A 9827-nucleotide genomic window follows, 5' to 3' on the forward strand; every position below is an offset into this window, starting at 1 on the left:
GGATTATATAGACTGCAGCTATTGTTGCACTTTATTGGACTATTTTTAGGAAGCTGTGCTAGGGATTATATAGACTGCAGCTATTGTTGCACTTTATTGGATTGTTTTTAGGAAGCTGTGCTAGGGATGATATAGACTGCAGCTATTGTTGCACTTTATTGGACTGATTTTTAGGAAGCTGTGCTAGGGATTATATAGACTCCAGCTATTGTTGCACTTTATTGGACTGTTTATAGGAAGCTGTGCTAGGGATTATATAGACTCCAGCTATTGTTACACTTTGTTGGACTGTTTTTAGGAAGCTGTGCTAGGGATGATATAGACTCCAGCTATTGTTACATTTTATTGGACTGTTTTTAGGAAGCTGTGCTAGGGATTATATGGACTCCAGCTACTGTTACATTTTATTGGGATGTTTTTAGGAAGCTGTGCTATGGATTATATAGACTCCAGCTATTGTTACACTTTATTTGGACTGTTTGTAGAAAGCTCTGCTATGTTTGGTTTCATTTCAATTTCATTTTTCTTCAAACAACTAATTTTTACTCTTCTGGATTATATTCTACTGTGTTATAAGACGAAATAAAATAAAAGTATATGTGTATATAGACCCGGCATGGCTAGGTGGTTATTGCGCTCGACTAGTAATCTGAGGGTCGCGGGTTCGAATCCTCGTCACACCAAACATGCCAACCTCCGCCTTTGCCTAGTCCCAAGTCCGTAAAAATCAACCTGCGTTACAAGTAACTACAACAGCACCTCCCTATGCTCCACTGGGAGTTTACAGGAATAAAAAAAAAAATTACGTGTATATATATATGTGTGTTTGTTTGTGTGTGCAAACGTCAGAACATGCCTTTAAAATAATTTGGATGAAATTTCAATGCAATTAAATTCTTATTGGGATTACTCAAGCAAACTGAGCCCTTGTGAAAAATATAAAAGTATATACAAACAATTTCTTGTTTCTTCGGTTGTTTTTTTGTTTGTTTGTTTTTCATTGAATTTCACGTAAAGCTATTTGAGGGCTATCTATGCTAGCAGATCCTAATTTAGCAATAATAGATAAGGTGAAAGACAGCTAGTAAATACCATCCACCGCCAACTCTTGGGCTACTCTTTTACTAAAGAGTAGTGGGATTAACCGCCAATTTATAACATCCCCACGACTGAAAGGACAAACATGTTCGGTGACTCGGATTCTAACCTGCTACCTGCAGATTACCATTAAGTAAACTTTCATAAGTTCATAAGTTCTGCACAGTTAAATACTTTTATTGATAGACTAGTAGGATTTTCTTCTGTATCATTCACTAAGCCAAATATGTATATTAACGAGCTTAGTTTCACTAGAAAAGCTATAATCCGGGTTTCGATACCCGTGGTGGGCAGAGCGCGGATAGCCCATTGTGTAGCTTTGTGCTTAATTACCAACAAACAAACAAACAAACAATTTACTAGAAAAATAAATATATTAGCAAGCTTATTCTTAATTGAAAAATAAATATATTGATAGGCTTAATCTTACAAGAAAAGAATTATATTACTTAGTTTGCTAGAAATATATATATATATATAATATATATATATCTTACTAGAAAAATATATGTATTAATAGGCTTTTTGTGACTAGAAAAATAAATATATTAATAGGCTTAGTCTTACTAGAAAAATGAATATATTAATATGCTTAATCTTACTAGCAAAATAAATATATTAATAGGCTTAGTCTTATTAGAAAAATAACCATGTTAATAGGCTTAATCTTATTGGCAAGTAAATATGTTAACAGGCTTATTCTTACTAGCAAAATATATGTATTAACAGACTTACTTTTACGTTTGTTCTGGCTCGCTCTTCTAGTGCTCCCAGTTACAGAATACTTTCTATCATCAGAGTTGAAAATGCTATTAAGAATACTAACTAATTATTACTGTACGTGCATGTTTAATTTTTGTTATATGTAAGGATAACTAGTAATTAAAAAATATATTAGGATAACGCTTTTCATATACATATACCTTCATTTAACTATTATTTATGGTGCGTTAGTGGTAACACTGAAAGCTAATAACGCTTAAATTGAGGGTTCAATCCCTGCAGTGCAGGCAGCCCACTGATAACAAACAAATAATTTCTAGTATATTCTGTAACGAAAACATGCTGGGTGATTATTAACACATAAATGTTTCTAGATATCATTGCTGGTATGCATTCAGTAATATCTTTTCGTCTTCGTGTCAGGATCAGTGGAGATATTAAAATATCACATTAAGTATTATTCAGGAAAGCGAATGTCTATATTGTACATTTGTTCCGCCGTGTTATTAGAATGATCGGTAAAGCAGCATTGCCTCAAGTGACTAGCCCTTTCCATAGGAAACTCAACTTTATGCTGTTCTTGCCAGTAATTTATCAGTATAGGAATGGACAGCCTGTTGTTTATTATGCATTCTTCTGTGATCTATAAATCTGTACTTTACGTACAGACAACATATATGGGAATGCCTATTATAAAAATATATATTTATTAACTATTTTCTTCTTAGTAAGAAACAAAAGTTTCATTTATACATAGAATGAACTTAACATGATTATATCTTAAGGATGTTTTGAATATTTCTTAAACATAAAGATATATAGTATATACAGTATATTACAACTTTAATTGCAGAATAAGCTTTTGTTAATGTTCATTTCTGGACGTACTGTCAATAAACGTTTCAGGTTCACATTTCATAGTAAGAGGATCATTTTTGAAAGGTCAAGTTTGCCCTCTGTGAAACATCATTAAGATGGTTATTTGTGTTAATTAAAACTGTTACTTTGTAAATGTATCGACTGTTAATTGAGCAAGTAAGTAAAATTATTTTCCTGACTAGCTAGAAATATAGAACATTTATCAAAATAAACATTTCAAGATGTACATTTCGAAATTAAATGATCTAAAATAAACATTGCAAGATGTACATTTCTAAATTAAATTATCTAAAATAAACATTGCAAGGTGTACATTTCGGAAGTAAATGATCTAAAATAAACATTGCAAGATGTACATTTCGAAAGTAAATGACCTAAAATAGACATTGCAAGGTGTACATTTCTAAATTAAATTATCTAAAATAAACATTGCAAGATGTACATTTCGGAAGTAAATGACTAAAATAACAAAACGAGTTAACGTTATATACCAGACCTATTACGTCTTATTTATAACACGACAACATTCCAATGTTGTATATCTCAGTCGTCTCATTTTATTTAGATTTATTAAGCTAGCGAGGGAAGCTTGTAAGCTAGCGAGATTTTATCATACAGAGTCGATATTATGCTCATACGCTTTGCTATGTCATCCAGTCGGAATAGTATAACTGGTCCGCGAGCTTTACTGTAGGCTATATAATTTAAAATTTAGTTTTACACACATTTGAATCCTATATATAACTTAATAATTACTTTTTGTTAAAGAATAAACCTCAACAAGTCCATTTAGAATAAAAGTCCATACATCAGTGGAAGTCTGTTTGCTTCGGATATTCATATAAAGCTACAGAAGAGTTTCCGAAACCACCGATAAAAGTACTGTTATTATTTTCTACTAATCATTCTCTTATATAAATGCCCATTAGATTAGAAAGTTATTATTTACTATGAAGTGACCTTAGTGAGTTAAACTGATAGCATCAATTTGAAATCAGGAACAGTTATCGTAGAAAGCCCTTGAGTAGCTTTGGGCGAATATCCGACAACAAACAAACAATTAACTAATAACCGTTATAACTACATGCCGTTTCGGCTTAAAGTGTTATAGCGAAACTGAATTCTTGAAACGTTTCCAGTTTTTAGCTGCGTAAATATACCTTGTGTAGCTTCTCGCGAAAATTCTAAAAGCAATAAAAAAAGCCAAAGAACGTGATATTGTCCCCTAGTGGTTAAAGTCGTAAATTCGTCTGGTACGGATCACTAGATCGTATGCTTTTAGTTACAAGGTTTAAACTAGTAATTTTGATACAAAAAAGAGCTTTTGTCTTAGATATTAGACCAATCTTCACATGGAAAATTTCAGCCTTTTTTCCCCCTTTTTGGGGATCGCTGGCTGTTGTTTAGTAACTTTCATAGACGGAATGGTAAAGTTGAACCTGATTAGCCACAGTGTCTGTGTATAAAATGTGAAATCGAAATATAATAACTAAACTCTCTGAACAATAATACAATCGTGTTACTCATCAATAAAGAGAACTTAATGCCTTTAAATTGAGTTTATGTGTAACATAAAAGATAAGGAGGCTGTAAAGTAAGACACTGGAAATTATAACTACATGTTTTTGGATTGAACGACATGCTTTTGTTCATTGGGTTATATTCAATACGCTTGTAATTACAGAAAAAAAGGAGCAGTTTAAAGCAGTGTATAAAATTAAAATGTTCTGACACTTTGTTCCTTTTGTTGTTGTTGTTTTTAGTGTTGACATAAAATCTTCTTCGATTCGCTGAATTGTATTTTATTTGAATACAAACAATCGAAGCTGTGCCTTGTGTGTTATCAGACCAATATGAAGCTTATAAAACTGACTAGTTCTGACAAAATGTCTTCTTCATAAAAGTATGGGTATGAAAATTAGCGTACGTCATCTTAAAAAACTCAGTTGAGGCTCTATCGAATGTTTTCTCAGTAAACATAGACGTCATTTTAAAAACTAAGCTGAGGCTCCATCGAATATTTTCTCAGTAAACATAGACATCATTTTAAAGAAACTCAGCTGAGGTTCCATCGAATATTTTCTCAGTAAACATAGACATCACTTTAAAGAAACTCAGCTGAGGTTCCATTGAATATTTTCTCAGTAAATACAGACATCATTTTAAAATATTCAGCTGAGGCTCCATCGAATATTTTCTCAGTAAACATAGACATCATTTTAAAGAAACTCAGCTGAGGTTCCATCGAATATTTTCTCAGTAAATACAGACATCATTTTAAAATATTCAGCTGAGGCTCCATCGAATATTTTCTCAGTAAACATAGACATCATTTTAAAATATTCAGCTGAGGCTCCATCGAATATTTTCTCAGTAAACATAGACATCATTTTAAAATATTCAGCTGAGGCACCATCGAATATTTTCTCAGTAAACATAGACATCATTTTAAAGAAACGCAGCTGAGGTTCCATCGAATATTTTCTCAGTGAACATAGGCGTCATTTTAAAAAATACAGCTAAAACATTCCAATCGGGCATTGTCTTACAGTGTGAGTTCTCTGTGAAACCAGTAGTCCAACTTTGGCATGTGGCGGAGATATTAGGTGTTAGTTAGTCTAGTAAATCTAAAGAGGTTATCGATTAGGCCCGCCTTATTTCATGGATCAATGTCAAGTGGTATAGAAACTTTTCTCATGCACTCAAATCTTTCGGTTGAATTTTGTAAAAAGCAAGTTCGTCAATATTTAGTATTCTGTAAAAATTCGATGGTAATATACTACGATTTTGTTACGCAAAGTTGCACAATGAGCTGTCTGCGTTGCTTCCGCAGCGAAAATCGAACTCCTATCGTTCAAGTTCACCGCTGAGCCACCAGGGGACTTATTCTTTTATTTTATACAAAAAATAGTACATTTGTTTTACAACATAACTATGGCTCAATAGCTATTCAACAATAATAAGTCCAGAAAATATGAGGACTTCGTCAGTCCTCAGTTTTTGAAACACAGTAACTATCGGGAACAATGTTTTTAAATCATGAGTAAAAGTAGACCACATTGAAAAATATTAAAATAATACAAATGCAGTACCAAAACTACGTACAGCCTATATATATATATATATATACCAACAACACCACAAGCAGTTAGATTGTGTTGGTTTCGTATTTCAGGATTCTTATTGATACTGTCTGGAAGTTTACATAAACAGTCATATATTTATATGTTCCTATTTATAGCTTCTTTATAAATCAGCATTAGTGGGATTCTGTACAAGCTAGTATACTGTAATTTGGAAATAAAGAAATTCCAGTAAAATAATCACGGAAATCTTACCAACTGAACTTACATTTTCTACTGTTTTCCTCTCTATTTACATACTGTGATATACACAACAATCCACTAGTTTTTGAACCGTACGAATAAGCAAACAACGAACATCCTACAAGTTCATTTATCCATTTTTATTCATAATAAATGCTTGTAGAGCCTGATGACTCCAAAATCGCTACTGAGGTACCTGAAAAGGCTTCTTGACGGTCATTAGACCGAGTAAAATACTCTGATGCCCAAATTTTGAAACAAGAAATCTGTATCATGAACAAACCTTTCAAGCTATTGGTTACTCTAAGCAGTTTATTAAACAGCCACTCCAAAAGAAAATTGTCACAGACGTCCTCGGGAAGAACATTCTTAACCATTTGTATCCAAACTAAGGTAAAATCTCAGGAGGATTTGCAAGAATTTCATAATCAAAGTTTCAAATGTGGAAAAAGTCTTCAAAATGGCCTGACAGAAGCAAAACATGTAATTTACATCTGCGGTAAAATTTTTCATTGAAAAAACAGGAAGAATAAATCATAGCCTAAAAGAACATGTTAATCCAACAAGGCTCCTGCACCCACAAGAATCAGCCATACTTCAACACTCTTACAACACAGAATGATAATTTAAATTAGACACTTACCAGACTTTATATACTGAAGAATACTGGAAAAATTAAAAAATAAGTAATCTCTCGAAATATATATCAATAACCAAACTTTATACAGACGTTTGACAAAAACAGAATTCAACAGCCCCCTCAGTGACCAACCAAAGTTCACTACAGCTGAAGCCCTCTTTCGGGGCCGCTCTATTATCTTACACTTTCTCCCTTTTTCACAAACTGCTGATCTGATGAAGCACTTAACATGGATCCCCAAACAGTTTTTCGAAATCCAGAAAAGCGGCAGTAAAAGTGCATAGAAAATTCGGTTTATACTAAACTGTTTTTCTTTCTGCTCCATATCCCGCGCCCTTCAGTGGCACAGCGGTATGTCTGCGGACTTACAACCGGGTTTCGATACCCGTGGAGGCAGAGCACAGATGGCCCATTGTGTAGCTTTGTGCTTAACTTCAAATAAACAAACAATCCATATCTCGCTTGGCAGGCCAAACGATCCAAAATATGTTTGGTGTCTGTATTTTGTACTGAATAAGATTTGCTTTTTTTTCACATTCATTTTTGTATATTGTAATTATAATTTTTGCCATAAACAGCACCTTATGCGACAAATGCACGAGCTAAATGGTTTGGTCAAAGACCCCTATACTTCATGTTTAACCGCCTCTAATTTTGTATGTACTGATCAAAGAGCGTACGTTCTTCATCGAAACAACGCTTTGCCCGGCCATTCTGAGCTGAATAACAGGATTAACTTTTACTTTTATGTTACAGATGAATGTATGGGGAGCGTTTAGCAGCTTCACGGCTCGAACCTGAGGCCCAGCGATTCGCAACCAAGCATGCTAGCTTCCTAAACCACACCCGACTCTATTTTATAATTAAATTAATTTAAAATTGTTTTCTTCTGAACTATAAACTTTTATTATGGGTGATTTAAATACGTACTTGTGTAACTTTGAAAATTATGGGAGATTTTAGCGTCAAAACACTGACATACGAGTTTCTGCCTTTAAACCACGTCCTTTTATTTACTTGTCTGGCCAAAAATTTGACAAAATAAGCAACTGATAACTGTGAATAAAATATAGATATAAAATTTAAAAATATTTACACAATCGTCACATCTTTGTACTTCCTTGATGTTGATAATAATGTAAATATTATTTTTCACTTTTACAGCAAAAAATATATTAGATATTAGAATATTTTTATTTGGTACAATGCATGCTACAAGTGATTATTTTTATTTCAATATCTTAGTATATCTGTAACTGATTTTTATTTTTTGTCTTAAAACTAACTTAAAATTAGTTTCCAAGTGAACATTACGATTTGATTACTTTAATAAACCGGAAATTGACTTTTGGTCTTCAACCTAAATTAAAATAAAGTCCAAAGTGTTGTTTGTAGTCAAGCAAAAAACTACGCAATAGGTTATCGGTTCAGCGCTCGCCACTGGTATCGAAACCCTGTTCTTAGCATTATAAGCCTTCATACTTACCGTTGAGCATCTTCAAGCTAACCACTTCCATTTGATTAATTTAATAAAGCTGAAACTGTTTCTTTTTCTTTCAGGCTAGCTTGTCATAAATAAACTATGTTCTAAATGACGAGTTCTAATAGATATAAATGAAGACTGAACTCACACAGTGATAGAGCACTTTGAAAATTAACGATTATGTTTGCATCGAGATAGTGCTTTCTTAAGGTTAATGTTAATCAGATTCTAGGAATTGAGAAGGGAAAACGTGTCCAATTACTGTCATGAGTAATATATCTATGAATAATGCAGGAACTGTAGCTAAAGAAGAGATTTGTTCGACAAGGAACAAGGATCCGAGTAACATCATACAAAAATATTTACTGGGAAAAATATTTTTCTCTTAAAGAAAAAATATGTATTTTTCTAAACAGATATGTTCTTTAATGTCGCTGCTTAAATATTTTGTAATCACTTAATAAACGCAATTAATCATCATCAGTTGAGTGAAGATTAACTGAATAAATGTCATTTACGTATGATGAAGAAAAGTTCACTTTCTGAAAACACCTACATTATTGGGTTTCTTTTTTCGTACTTAGTGAAGTGAGCTTCCCCGATTCAGAACCCCAGTTGAATTGAAAAACCATATCGGGTTTGGCTAATCTGATTATATACGTTTTGTTTTCGTTCTAAATTTAAGGCCTTCATCTTAATCTGAAAACGTCATTAAAAACAATTCAGTAACTTGTAAAACCAATTATGAACAATGAAATTACGATTTGTTTGTCAATATAGAATGGCCTACAGAGACATAAAAGTAAAGGAAAATATTGATCAAAGTATTTACTTGTTATTTTCGTTCAAATTAAAAAGAAAATTGCCTTCTGAGTTGACACCAAGCGATTGAAAGTGGAGTTGAATTATGATTCTAGCTTGTTAGAATAAATTCGTAGTTCATATATTTTAGTATTTGAGAAAGGCTTGCAAACAGACCTAAACTTCTATTATTGTTGTTAAAATTGACACGCGCACAAAGCTGTAAACACTAAACTGTTTAAGTTCGTTTTAGAAAAGCTATGATTGTTTGTTTTGTCTGTTTGTTTTTTGAATTTCGCGCAAAGCTACACGAGGGCTATCTGCGCTAGCCGCCCCTAATTTAGCAGTGTAAGACTAGAGGGAAAGCAGCTAGTTCTCACCACCCACCCTCAACTCTTGGGCTACTCTTTTACCAACGAATAGTGGGATTTAAGGCTGTATCATTTTGATTGTTAAAATAGAGTCTTCTGTTGTAACTAGAAAACTTCAACATATGTTTAAGGCTATGTCGTTATAACTGTTAAAATAAACACGCCGTTTAGGATCTTCATTTGTAACTAGAAAACTTCAATGTATGTTTAAAGCTATGTCATTATAATTGTTAACATTAACGCGCTGTTTAGAGTCTTCTGTTGTAACTAGAAAATATCAATTCATTTTTAATGCCATATCATTATAATTGCTAAAACATACACGCGGTTGACAATTAGGAACGGCTATGCGCAGATATTTCTTAGTATAGGTTTGCGCGAATAGTTTGAAACAGCCAATTGCATTACTGTAAACCATCTTTGTGGAGTCTGTTTGTTTTGAATTTCGCGAAAAGCTACACGAGGGTTATCTGCGCTAGCCGTCCCTAATTTAGCAGTGTAAGACT

General features: G+C 33.0%; 1 protein-coding gene and 1 long non-coding RNA gene across 7 annotated transcripts in view; one reads left to right on the forward strand and one right to left on the reverse strand.

Annotated features, from left to right (window-relative positions):
* Window positions 1-9827, forward strand: part of LOC106457273 — a 320035-nt gene that overhangs the window by 90079 nt on the left and 220129 nt on the right. The gene's annotated exons all lie outside the window — the stretch shown is intronic.
* LOC111085284 overlaps window positions 1840-9827 on the reverse strand; it is a 19776-nt gene continuing 11788 nt past the window's right edge. The window contains exon 3 of the long non-coding RNA XR_002610114.1: window positions 1840-1886. This is a non-coding gene — a long non-coding RNA (uncharacterized LOC111085284). The remainder of the gene's footprint in view (window positions 1887-9827) is intronic.

This window comes from Limulus polyphemus, unplaced genomic scaffold (genome assembly GCF_000517525.1).
Source record: "Limulus polyphemus unplaced genomic scaffold, Limulus_polyphemus-2.1.2 Scaffold310, whole genome shotgun sequence".
Classification (NCBI taxonomy): domain Eukaryota; kingdom Metazoa; phylum Arthropoda; class Merostomata; order Xiphosura; family Limulidae; genus Limulus; species Limulus polyphemus.